This window comes from Artibeus jamaicensis, unplaced genomic scaffold (assembly GCF_021234435.1).
Source record: "Artibeus jamaicensis isolate MK-2021 breed Jamaican fruit bat unplaced genomic scaffold, CSHL_Jam_final contig_685, whole genome shotgun sequence".
NCBI lineage: Eukaryota > Metazoa > Chordata > Mammalia > Chiroptera > Phyllostomidae > Artibeus > Artibeus jamaicensis.
Window position 1 is genome coordinate 14,993,197 of NW_026521924.1, and position 12,903 is coordinate 15,006,099.

Here is a 12,903-nt window from a genome sequence, read left to right on the forward strand (position 1 = left end):
ATAAAGTGCTCACTCCCCTGGCCTCCATTCTTCCTAAATCAAAACTGCCACCTAATGCAACATGCCGGGGCAGGGGATTTACCGTATTCTGCTGTGTTTAACGCATGCTTTTAGTCCAAATTTTGAAGGAAAAACAAGGATGTGCATTATACACGGGCAGTACCTGAAATACCTTGTGTGTGTTCTTGTGTTTTGTAAGTATGTGTTATATAAAATTTATTAGACCATACTATGTTCAAAAAGAAATGCTAAAATTTCTTTATAATACAAAAAGTATCTAAACAGAAATCAATAAGAATTGAATTAAAAAATTAAAATGAAAGATTTTTTTTTTGAAAATTTGGGCCCCAAATGGGGGTATATATTATAGACAGCAAACTACGGCATCTGCCTCTTTCTGTGAACTGGATTCTCCACATGATAAAGTCCTGCATTTTTCCCGGGATTGATTTATTAAATGTATTCACTCACTTTTTTGAACACTTCATATAGAAATGAATAGTTATCATGTTCCGGTCATTACACTAGTAAGATGGGTGATACAGAGATCAGAGGGATGTGTTGGTAGAGGTAGAAGTTAGCTCCCGTACTTTCCTAGCATTTCGGGCATTACTGCCTCTTTTTACTGAAGTTGCTCATGTCTGAGGAGATCGGAATGTCCTACCTTTGTGTGTGAAGGTGGAGTGCAGAGGGTTTTTCTAGCAGAAAAGCATTCTTCAGAGGAAGGGAAGGTATTGCACATTTCCATAACATTTATTGGGACAGATCTCATGGGTGGTAATGACAGCTAATGCTAACTCCATTGCATCCTTTGAAGCTCATTTAATGGACACACTCCATTTCTGTTTTTTAGTAGCAATTTGAATATCCAGTTGTCACAGTTTTTGGAAATGTATTTAGGATCTTTGAAAACATCAGATATTCTGTTTATTTCACTAGTGTGAGTTTGTAAACTTTCTGCTCTAAAATAAGGAAGGACTGAGGATCTAATGTAAAATATGGTGATTATAGCTGATAGCATTATATTATGCAATTGAAATTTGCTAGGAAAGTAGAACTTAAATGCTTCCCCCCACCACAAAAAATGAAAGAGAAAGAAAGATAAATACGTATGTGAGGTGATGGCTGTGTTAACTAGAAGGAGGAGTATTTTCACAATGTGTTCATATATCAAAGCACCACAAGTGCACTTTAAATGTCTTACAATTTTGTATGTTAATTATACCCCCAAAAAGCTGAAATTAAAAAGGAAGTTTAAAATAGTATGAAATGTAAAGCCTTATAAATAAGGAGGACACGTTGAAGAAGCTCTGCACAAGCTAAACACGTCCTCAGTAAGTCACGATGGTAGGAAATGCCCTGCAGGTGGACAGAACAGAACGTTGTGTGGTGGTGCCATCTATGGATGTTGCCTGGTTCACGTCTAAGTCACAGATAACTTTTGTGGAGCCGGCCCCTCCTCTGGGGTAAAGGAATCAAAGACCCTATTCCTCCATGTGCAGCTCGCCATCTTGTTTTATTGGGAGGACAGGACAAATGTTTAGGTGGATATGGTCATGTTTTCAGAGCCTCGAAGCACCTGCCTATTAGTAGTTGAGGCCTTTGAGAATTCTGAAGTGTGTAAGAAATGAGGACTGGTCTCAAGTGCAGAATTTTTAGTATTTTTTGTTGATGGTTTCAGCACCATGCAAGCTAATTTCACCTTCATTATCAGAGAGGTTTTTTTTTAAGGCTCACATAGAAAGTCCTTTTTTCATTGCAACACTTCACAGGCTACTGTCTTTTCCATCTTCCATCACTGCAGATCACCAGGGACATTTTCAGGGAGGGTCCATTTAGTCACTATGACGTGAAGCTGGATCTTGCCCATTGCCTTTAATCTATGTGTCCTCTATTCTATAGGTGTCCACTGATAAATTATATGCAGTAATCCATTTTGGCTTAGTTAGTATCAGACCAGCCAGGGAAGTGTCTCCTGCATTGGGAGAGAGGGGCATAATGAACTAAACAAAATGAAGCCTTGAATTCTACTTTGGGTGGATCTCATCTTTGCTTTGACTTTCCCCCCATTATCCTTCTTACCTCCCTCCACACTCATAGGAGAATGAATGGGGTTGGTACTGTTAGATGGGTGTTCATTGTCTACCTTATTTTCATATACAAAATTAAATCTGAAGCCTATATTTTTATTATGTACCCTTTTAGTACAGGCAGTATTATTTGTACCTTGTTTTTCTTGGTTCTATCTTAGAACATTTTCTAAAGTCTTATTTATAGAACATTTCAAAATTGCCAGAATGTTCCAGGTAGTTTTCTCCTGCATAGCAGTCATGGGGGCCACCCATCTCTCAGGGGGTCTTGGACAATGCTCATGAAGAGTGCCAGAGATATTAATCATTTCCTACTCATACTCATCCTTTCTTAAAGTTTGCTCATAGCTCTTCTCAGGGAGCCTATTTTCATGGGCTCTGGCAAGACGGTGGTGGGCCAGCTAACCCTGCTCTCGTGGCTACAAGTGGTTGGACCAGAGTGAGTAACAGATGTGTGTGTACAGGTTGAACCTACTTCTGTGGACATCCAAGTTGGGTCCTGGTATACTGCTGAATAAGAAAAGGAGGAGGGAGGGAGGAAGAGAGAGAGAGAGAGAGAGAGAGAGATCCAGTTCCAGTTCTTGGTTCAATTGGTTCTACTCCCTAAGGCCTCATGTGGTTGTTACCATTTCTTATGGTAGGTCCTCCTTTTCCGAAGTGAGCTCACCTCTCCCATGACCTCATGTCTAAGACATGACTCATCGTGCCCTGGGCAATTTCTCAGCACAAGTTAGTATTTAATTGGTAAAGACCAGGGTAGTGATAGTGACAACAGTTAAGATCCACTTAAATAATTGCTTTTAGAGATAACCAAATATCTAAGACAAGCCATGATCAAAGCAACTTTACAAAGATATATTTTTGTTCATAGATATGTTCTGATGTAGCCTCAATTACTCAGTGGCTCTTGGAAATATATAAATACTCATTACCAGTGTGGTACTTTTCAAACTTAAAAAAAAATTAACCAATTGATACTATTAGAAAACATGGATAAACTAGTAAAAAATAATTATAAGAAACAATAATTCAGATATTATAATTGAATAACCCTATTCAACTAGTACCTGTCAGACAAATATCAAAGGCCCAGATAGCATTAAATAATATTTCCTGAGTCTGAGAATCAGGCCACATAAGACTTAGGCACATCTGAAGTCCCTGTCTTATATCAAAATGGAAGCACGCAAATGATAGGGTAGCAGTCTTTCAGCCTTCTTTGCTATGTTTCGGCCTGGTTAGAGTTGGAAGGCAATTACCTGTAACTTCTACAGACAAAATAAAAGAAGTTATGTTGCATAGACAAAGTAAAATATAGTTAATCAGCTTGAAGTAGTGAGTTAAAAACTCAGCAGTGTAGCTATACTCTTAAGAACAGTGACATGGTGGGGGTGGGGGGTGAATGGAGGTGGACGAGGGTATCAGGGGGGGTAGATGGTAATTGAAAAAATAAAATAAAAAATAAACTGTTTTTAAAGAAGAGAAGATGAAGAAAAGCACAGCGACATGGTAGACATCACGCTGGGGAAAGGCTTATTTCAAGCTAACACGACCAGTGGTTTACACAAACACGCAGCCACCGCCACCCTGAGTTTGCATGGTCTGCTTTTGTGTTTAAAAGTTCAAATAGTGAATAACTGGACATTAGCAAGATTTAAAAATTTTGTACTTCAAAGGACACCATGAAGGAAGTGAAAAGATAATCCACAGAATGAAAGAAAATGTTTGCAAATCCTCTATCTGATAAAGACTCGTGCCCAGAATAAAGAAAGAACTACTGCAATTCAATAACAAAAAGACAAGCCAATTGAAAAATGAGTAAAAGATGGCCCATCTTCTCTAGATGTACTAGGCCAGTTCCCAGCAACAGGAGACAGATGTCGCTGTTGCTACTGGTGGTCCTGTGACGTGGGTCTGAGGACCAGGGCCGGACTGGGTGAAAAGAGTGATGACAAAAAGTGGCTGCTTTGGAGGCCAAAGCTGTCATCAAATTGAATTTGTTTTGGTGACTGCAATGAGCCTCAGGACAGAATCTTGAAGGAACGGATCAAACTGGGTGAAGGCTGGGAACCTTTGGAGACAATGCTGAAATTCAACAGGTTAAACTCTGACAGACTTGAATGTAATAGTAGAAACAGTGAACAAATCAAAGGCAGAAATTATGGAAACAAATGAAGCTAAAACTAAAAGCAGATCTCCAGGCAAACTCCTCCCTTAAGGGCCTAATGAGTGTTAAAATGATGTAAGTAAAACATTTTATTTACTTATTTTTAGAGAGTGAAGAAGGGAAGGAGACAGAGAGGGAGGGAAATACTGATCAGCTGCCTCCTGTATGCACCCCTTCTGGGGACTGAACCTACAACCTGGGCTCTTATACACCCAGACAACTCAGCCACACTGGTCAGGGGAAGAGATCTTTTTATATTAAGTGTTTTCCAACAGGTGCAACTCTTGTTGACATAAATGAATGGTTAGAAGATAAAGGTCAAGTACCAAATATTCAAATGAAAAGATCATTGCACAGAACATTTTAGGAATCAAAATTTGATGTATTTAGTAGCATTAAATCGGCTAAAAAGTGTTTTGAGACACTGTCCTGCTCCCCACTGTGACCAGAGGGACCTTGCTTTTCAAAGATTACTTTGGAGGCAAAAAAAAAAAAGTGAAAGCTAATTCATGAGCTAAACAAGAGCAAGAAGAAAAACAAAAGTTAGCCAAAAATGCTGAAATGAAATCTAGAAAAGATTGGATGTTTGCTGAAATTTGGGGGGAACTTAGATGATCTCACCTGTAGAAAAGATTTCCACACTCTTTTCTCAAATCATGATGAAATAAAATGGATAGATTTTGTCAGAGCAGCAAAAGAGGAAATAATTCTATTTAAAAAACAAGCTGAGGAAGCATCAGATGAAAAGCTGAAAATGCAAACACACACACACACGCACACACGCATGCACACAACCCCCCAAACATTAACTTACAGTTAAGAGATAAAGTGCCGTGGGAAGTACTAGAGAGAGATGTGGAACAAGAAGCAGTGGAAAAAAATCATAGGTGATCAGCAAGAATCCCTGAACAAATGAGAATCAATAAGTTGCAGATTTAAAGGAAGAAGGAGGGATACGAAGCTGTCCAGTCTGGGTTAGCTGAGGGAAAGTACAGTTTCAGGGCAAGAAGACTAAATGTGGAAGTGAGGATGAATGAGAGAAAAATGATGCAGCTGGACCAGTAAAAAGAGCAAGAGGAGAAATAAAGGCGAGCATACATCAAAACAACAGGAAACAGAAATTTGTTCTGGAGACCAGCCGTGCAGTGCAGATAAAGGTCTTAAAACAATGTTTTAAGAATTTATTTCAATTAGCCTTGGCTGGTGTGGCTCAGTGGATTGAGTGTTGGCCTACGAACCAAAGAGTCGCCAATTGGAATCCCAGTCGGGGCACAGGCGTGGGTTGCTGTCTGGGTCCCCAGTTGGGGGTGTGCGAGAGGCAACTTATCAGTGTATCTCTCACACATTGATGTTTCTCTCCTTCTCTTTCTCCTTTCCTTCCCCCTATCTCTAAAAATAAATAAATAACATCTTTAAAAATTTATTTTAATTAGAGTTTAAGATGCTTCTGTCTTTGAAGGCTTTAGAAAAGAAAAACAAACTAGGTCCGCTTTAATGTCCACCTGTGAGAAAGGAATTCTGTTGCTGTCGAACTTGTCTTTTTCTTTGGCATTCAAAGAGAATTAAAAAAATATATATGGTTCTATTTGTATTATTTCAAATAATATAAATATCAAAAGAAAGAGTCATCCACTACATTGCCTTTGTAATGGGAGAACATTAAAAACTAATGAGCTAGTAAAAACTAATAAAATAAATACTGTGTGCCTTGGTTGGGTGGTTCAGGCACTTGGAGCATCGTCCCGCACACCAAGAGGTTTTGGGTTCAATACCTGGTCAGGGCACATATGGGAAGTAGCTAATAGATGTTTCTTTCTCACATTGATGTTTCTCTATCTCCCTCTCCCTTCCTCTCTCTCTAAAATCAATAGACATATCCTCAGGTGGAGATTTTAAAAAAATAAAACATATACTACATACAAAGAAAAAAAATGGACAAAAGATCTGAATTGATATTTCTCCAAAGAAGATGTACAGATGACCAATGAGCAGCTAAACAAAATATATGGCAGCAATCAGATAGATGCAAATTAAAACCAAACTGATGACCACTTCACACTCACTAGGATCGCTGTAATTAAAAAGACGAATATTAAGTTTGGTGTGGGCGCAGAGAACTGGGATCCCTCCATCCCCTGTTGGTGGGAGGGCAGCCATGTTGGAAGACGGTCTGGCAGTTCCTCGAATGTTAAACAGATTTACCATATGATCTGACAACTACACTCCTTATTGTAGATGCAGGGGAATGAAAGCAGAGTCCATGCAAAGACTCGCACACAGATGTTTGTAGCACCATTATTCATAATAGCCTCTGGAATGTACAAACTCATCCCTCCTGAGAACAGTGTTGAAATGGTGCTGAGAACCGAATTGCCCGACAGATTCCAACACACGGGCTCTGGAATAATCTCTCTCTTTAATGTGGCTGGAAAGTAGCTTTTCCAGGATGGATTCAGGGTAATTGGCCTAATCTTAGAAATGCCACTAAGGTGGGAGCTGCCTAATTAGAAAGGGAATATGGACTAATATGTTGGGGTTTGAGAAAAAACTGAAAAGGGAAACCTCAGATTCACCTTTTAAACACCTTCAGAACATTGACCTTGTAGGAAACAGAGGTACTTGAAAGGTGTGAGATAGAATAAAAGCATCACCCAATTTTATTATAGAAATGTAGCTCACGGAATAGTGTGAGGGCTGGGTCAGGTGAGAGAAGAGACTTCTGGAGGCAGACAGAACAGTTAGTATGTTCTTGCAGTGACCCGATCAGATATGATGCATGCTTTTTACAGGTGATTTTGGAAGACATATGGAGGAGGTAAGGTTGGAATTTATTTTTATTTAAAATCTTTTTACTTTTATTTTTTGTGATATTTCAAAATTTAATAGTTGGTATATGGTATTATATTAGTCATATTGGTTTCAGGTACACAGTGTAGCAATTCAACATTTTTATACCGTACAATGTGATCATCCCACTAATTCTAATAATTATCTGTTACTGTGCTAACTTATCACAATAGTACCTTTTTGGTAATTAAAAAATTTCAATTATAGTTGACATACAATATTATATTGGTTTCGGGTGTACAACATAGTGATTAGACATTTATCTAACTTACGAAATGATCAACCCAATAAATCTAATACCCATCTGCTTCCGTACATAGATGTCACATTAGTGACTATACATTGTATCTTACCTTTTCACCCATTCTTCCCTTTTACCCCCTTACCTTTTTCACCCATTCCCCCAACCTCTTCTCCTCCAGCAACCATCCCTTATTGGAAGATAGAATCAACCAAATTTGTTGATGGCCTGAAAGCGGAGGATGGGAGAGAGAGGACTTAAGCATTCCTTTCAAGTTCCTGTCTTGGGTCACAGAGTGAATGCTTATGTATTTCAGGAAGTCGGGGATTCCTGAGGGGTTTCCAGTGGAGGGCATGTTAGTTCAGTGCCTCTTAGTGCGGTTGCTGCTGTAACTGCTCTGCCCGGAGCCCTCTGGCCCCGGGAGGCAGTGTTAGGTTCTGCCTCACGCGGGGTGGGCACCTGGTTCAAGGCAGCTTATTCAGAGCCTCCCTGGATAGTGGCCAGGTGCAGAACATGTTACTCAGCAGAGACCGTCAAGGTGGTTCTTTCTGGAATTTGGACTAGGAGTAAGAGTAAACCGGTAGTTGAGAGTAGTGGGAGAACACAGCACTCCCACTGACAGAAGTAGAACTGCTCTGGGTTAAAATTGAGGACAGCTTCTTCTACAATTTCTATTTGAACTAAACAGGACCACAAACTGGCTGTGCATCTGGAGTAAACAAACACCTTGGTCCCATATAGGATCACTTTTATGGCATTGCTTGACCAGCGTTCCTTCATTGCATGGTTGGCTTGTTCTGATCTGCACACTCTGGTTTATTGTGAGGAGACACTGTGCTACAACCTACAGTGCTCGCTTTTTGAGGAAAAGAAAAGAGAGAGAGAGACCCTTATCTTAGGTCATGGTTCAAGGAAAAAACTGTGTTTCTCAGGGCATCGTCTCTGCTTCAGAAAGCCAGTTCACCCAGGATCACACCAAATCCCCAGGCACAGAGAAGACAGTCTCCTTTCCCTCTAAGAGTGGGTTAGATGAGCAGAAAGAGTGAGTTGGGTTTGGCATGATAGCAAGCTCAGTGGAACCTGGGAAGAGGGAATAATAGATGACCTTGGGTGACTCTATTGAAGAAAGCAGAAATCAGCACCATCTGTAGTCATTTCAATAAACAAAGATTTATTTATAATTTCAGTGGAGTTACTATACATGTCAGATGTCGGATCCTGCTGCTAATTTGGTGTGTCGTGAGGATCTCACCCAGCATTCCTATATCCGCTCTGTGTATCACACTGTTCACTGTGCCTATGGTTCAACCTGTGGCTTCTGGAATTCACTCAAGCTGCTTAAAATAGCAGCTGGACTTGTGACAATGAGGCGAGACAAGGATATGTACTCGTGTACCGTCCTTCAGCAGATGGCCACCAGCACTCAGTTTCTCATGTCCCTGTAGACTGAGACCTGGGAGTTGCCCTTACGCCTACCACGTCCAGTGAAGAACCAGCCGTTACAGATTAGAGCTGCCAAAGAGCTCTCTGATCTACCCACCTTGTGCCCTCGCGACCTCAGCTCTGGTCCAAACCACCTCTCACCTGCCCAGTTGCAAGGACCTTTTAATCTCTCTCTACGTATCTTCTCCCAGTTCCAGTAAATGTTTTGGCATTTAATACAGAGTGATTAAAATATGCAGACCTGGCTACATTATTCCCTGCTTAAAACATTCAATGGCCTCAGATTCATCTTCCGTTAAAGGTCAAAATCTTAAAGATAGCCTGTTAGACTTAAGAAGTCTAACCGTTCTCCGCCCACCTCTCCAATATTATCCTTTCTCCTGTTCTCTGCCTACGGACCCTATTTCTCCAAATATACCGTATTCCTCCTACCTCAGGGCCCTGGCATATGCTGTTTTCTACCCACTGAGTTTTCTTTCTGTATCTCTTCCCCAGAGACTCCTTTCTGAAAGAACAAACCTCTACTCATTATTTAGCTTTAGCTCAACTTTCATTTGTTTGGTCGGTTCAGGCATCTGTTAACTGCTCCTTTAATAACAAGCAGGAGAGGGTTTGGGTAGTCGGTTACTGGCGAGACTTTATGAAGCAAAGAAAATATTGATGCAATTGACGTTATTGGCTGCAAAAGAAAATATTGATGCAGTTGCGTTATTGGAAGGTGTGGTGAGTGAGCCATGGCAAAATGCAGATAGTTTATTACAGTTTCTCCTAATTGTTTTCTTTTAAAGCATTGTTGCCACAAATACTTTTTTTTTAAAGATTTTATTTATTTATCTTTAGAGGGGAAGGGGAGGGGAAAGAGAGAAGGAGAGAGGAATATCAATGTATGGTTGCCTCTCATGAGTCCCCTGCTGGGAATTGGCCTGCAACCCAGGCATGTGCCCTGACTGGGAATCGAACCGTGATCGTGTGGTTCACAGGCCTGCGCTCAATCCACTGAGCTATGCCAGTCAGGGCCCTCTCCTAGTTGTTTTTGTAAATCATTATATCTTCCCAACTGAGCTATATGATACTAAGTTCTCCTTTCTTGCTGAGTGTATAGTGTTTGCTAATGGCAAACATATAATCTAAATCCTGGTTAGATTCGGCAAATTTTTGCCCCACTTTTTTCCATTTTTGGAATTCCAGTCTTGTATCCAGTTCAAAGGTCTCACTTCTCACCTCCCCTTGTGCAGGTGGGAACTGTCACTTCAGTGGCTTGAAATGGAGGAAGGGACATCTGACTGTAAGACGACTTCCCCTCTAAGACTGCCTCACATGGCTGGTTGTTTTTAACCCACCCTTGTGCACAAGATCACACACGGTCAGGAGAACTGCGCATGCTCACTGACATGCATGCCTACCTCAGATCCCTGTCTTGACTGAGTTGCAGGAGTCTTCTGAGATCAGTTTTTCCATTCACTCACTGCTTCCCTGTGGCTTGATTCCCCACATCCCCTCCAGACTTGGAACTTAATGTGGTTGCCTCACCTGGGGTGTGTGGGTGGTGAGAATGGTGGATGCTGACCCAGGATGTGCGTGAGTGCAGCCCACACGGGTGTCTGTGGGCGCTGGAGGGTTCCTTCAGTCCGAAGAGCCAAGAGGACGTGCTCCTGCAGCAGCTGCAGGGCCCTTCAGGAGTAGCCTGTGCCCCAGTGAATGAATCAGCACCCTGGGTGGTGGTGCGCTGTGCCCACCAAACGGAGCCCGTTGTGACCATCTCTACCCAATGCCACACTCGGTGACTTCACACTGTAGCTTGAAGTGAGCCATGTGGGGGTATTGACACCAAGGGAATTGGCAAATCCTCTCAATCAGGAAATCAGGCCCCTTTCCCATCCCAGAAGCTGATTTATCATCATGGTTGTTCAAACCGTGCAATCATGTATTAACAGTTTTTTTTCTTTTCTTTTTTTTAACACTTGATGAAAGGTGACTTGTTTCCTGGTTCACTTTATTGGCAAGTAGGGGAATGGTTGGGTGGTGTGATCAGCCTCGGTGCAGGCAACAAGGAGATACTGTGGTAAGTTTAAGAATAAAAATCAAGCCAGCTGAAAGTCTGCTTTTTATTATTACCATGGGCTGGCAGTTCTAAACTATGTCTGATGAGATACTCCTTCCTCAGAAAACTTTCCTTGGTTTAAATTCTAAACAACTGCTGCAGTAACTGTTGAGTTTTAATAATGGTATTCAATATATATTTAATGACGATAATGATATATATGGCTTTATTTGTAGAGCAGTGTGAGGTTCACAGCAAAATTGGGTGGGAGGTACAGGGAGTCCCCGTACCGCACACGTACACAGCTGCCTGTCCACACCTGGCGTGGATGAACCGACGCTGAGACATCATCACTTAAAGTCTGGAGTTTACTTCAGGGTCCACTCTTGGTGGTGCACATTCCATGGATTCTGACAAAAGTCTTTACAGTATGTACAGTATAGAATAGCTTCACTGCCCTAAAATTTCTCCATGCTTCACCTATGCTTCCCTCCGTGGTCTTTTTACTGTCTCTATACTTTTTGCATTTTTCCAGAATGCCCTGTAGTTCAGGGGGCCCCAACCTCCAGGCCACGGACTGGTACCAGTCTGGGCCTGTTAGGAACCAGACTCCATGGCAGGAGGTGCACTTGAATCATCCCGAAACCATCTCCCCACCCTCCTGTCCATGGGAAACCTGTCTTCCACAAAACCTGTCCCTGATGCCAAAAAGGCTGGGGACCATTGCTATTGTTGGGGTCATACAGAATGTAGCCTTTTCAGATTGGCTTCCTTCACTCAGTTGTATGCATTTAAGTTTCCTTTCTGTCTTTCCATGACCTGACAGTTTGTCTCTCTTTAGTGCTGAATAATATTCCATTTTCTAGACGTACCACAGTTTATTTATCCATTCACTTACTGGGCATCTTGGCTTCTTTCAACTTTTGGCAATAGTGCATAAAACTGCTCTAAACACCTGTGTTCAGGTTTTTGTGTGGACAGTTTTCAGCTCATTGGGGGCAACGCCAAGGACTGCAATTGCTGGATTGTCTGGTAAGAGTGTGTTAGTTTTATAAGAAACTGTCAAACTGTCTTCCAAAGTGGTGCATCCCATTTTGCAATAAATGAGAGTTTTATTCTCCATCCTTGCCAGCATTTGGTGGTGTCATTGTTTTGGATTTTGGCTCTTGTATGGCAATTCAGACTGGTTCGTGGATCCTTTACATTTTCTCCAAACTCCAAGGGGTCTGGATCACCAAAGGGATGCATTATTAGCAGTAACATGTAAAGCAGCAGCAGCAGCAACCAAGAAACTCCTCTGTCTAGGAGGTACCTGTTTGTGTCTGCCTCCACCTTATACAGCGAGTTCCACCATTGTGGGATCTTCTTCATCTCTCTCCTCCCAGCTCACCGCTTTTTACACAGAAACTAAAGAAATTAGACCTCCCCACAGATCCACTTTGGCTGTTCTATTCTTAACCAAACAAAGTACATGTATATTTCCCTAAAATGTCCTTTTTTTTTTTTACCATTTTTTAAAAGATTTTATTTATCTTTAGAGGGGAAGGAGAGAGGGAGAAAAACATCAATATATGGTTGCCTCTAGTGCATCCCCTGCAGGGAACTGGCCTGCAACCCAGGCATGTGCCCTGACTGGGAATCGAACCGTGATCCTCTGGTTCACAGGCCTGTGCTCAATCCACTGAGCTACACCGGCCAGGGCTATTTCTAATTCCTGTCTTTTCTAATTCCCTCCCATTTGTTCCTTTCAGCCTGTTCACTGAGATCACCTTCTCTACAGTCAGTCACCTGTGGAAATCTGACACATTTCACAAGGCACCACTTTAAACCCAGTCGTGAATTTCCCAATTCAAGGGGAGGTTCTGAGTTGTCCTCTACCAATTCATCACTTGGTGTATTGAGTGTTCAGTCACTGGTTAAAGAACAAATGAGTCAGACAACTGGCAAAAAACTTTATTAAAATCTGCTTTAAGGTCTTCTGAGGATTAAGGAACCAAAAGGGGAAAGATGTGGGTCTCTTTACTTAGTGTGTTGGAATACGTTAAGAAATAAAGGAATGGAAATTGTACTCGAT

At 41.5% G+C, this 12,903-nt stretch overlaps 1 pseudogene; it reads left to right on the forward strand.

The window, feature by feature from the left end:
* The first annotated feature begins 4,045 nt into the window (after window positions 1-4,045).
* Window positions 4,046-5,434, forward strand: LOC119047786 (lupus La protein homolog; annotated as a pseudogene).
* The last annotated feature ends 7,469 nt before the right edge of the window (window positions 5,435-12,903 follow it).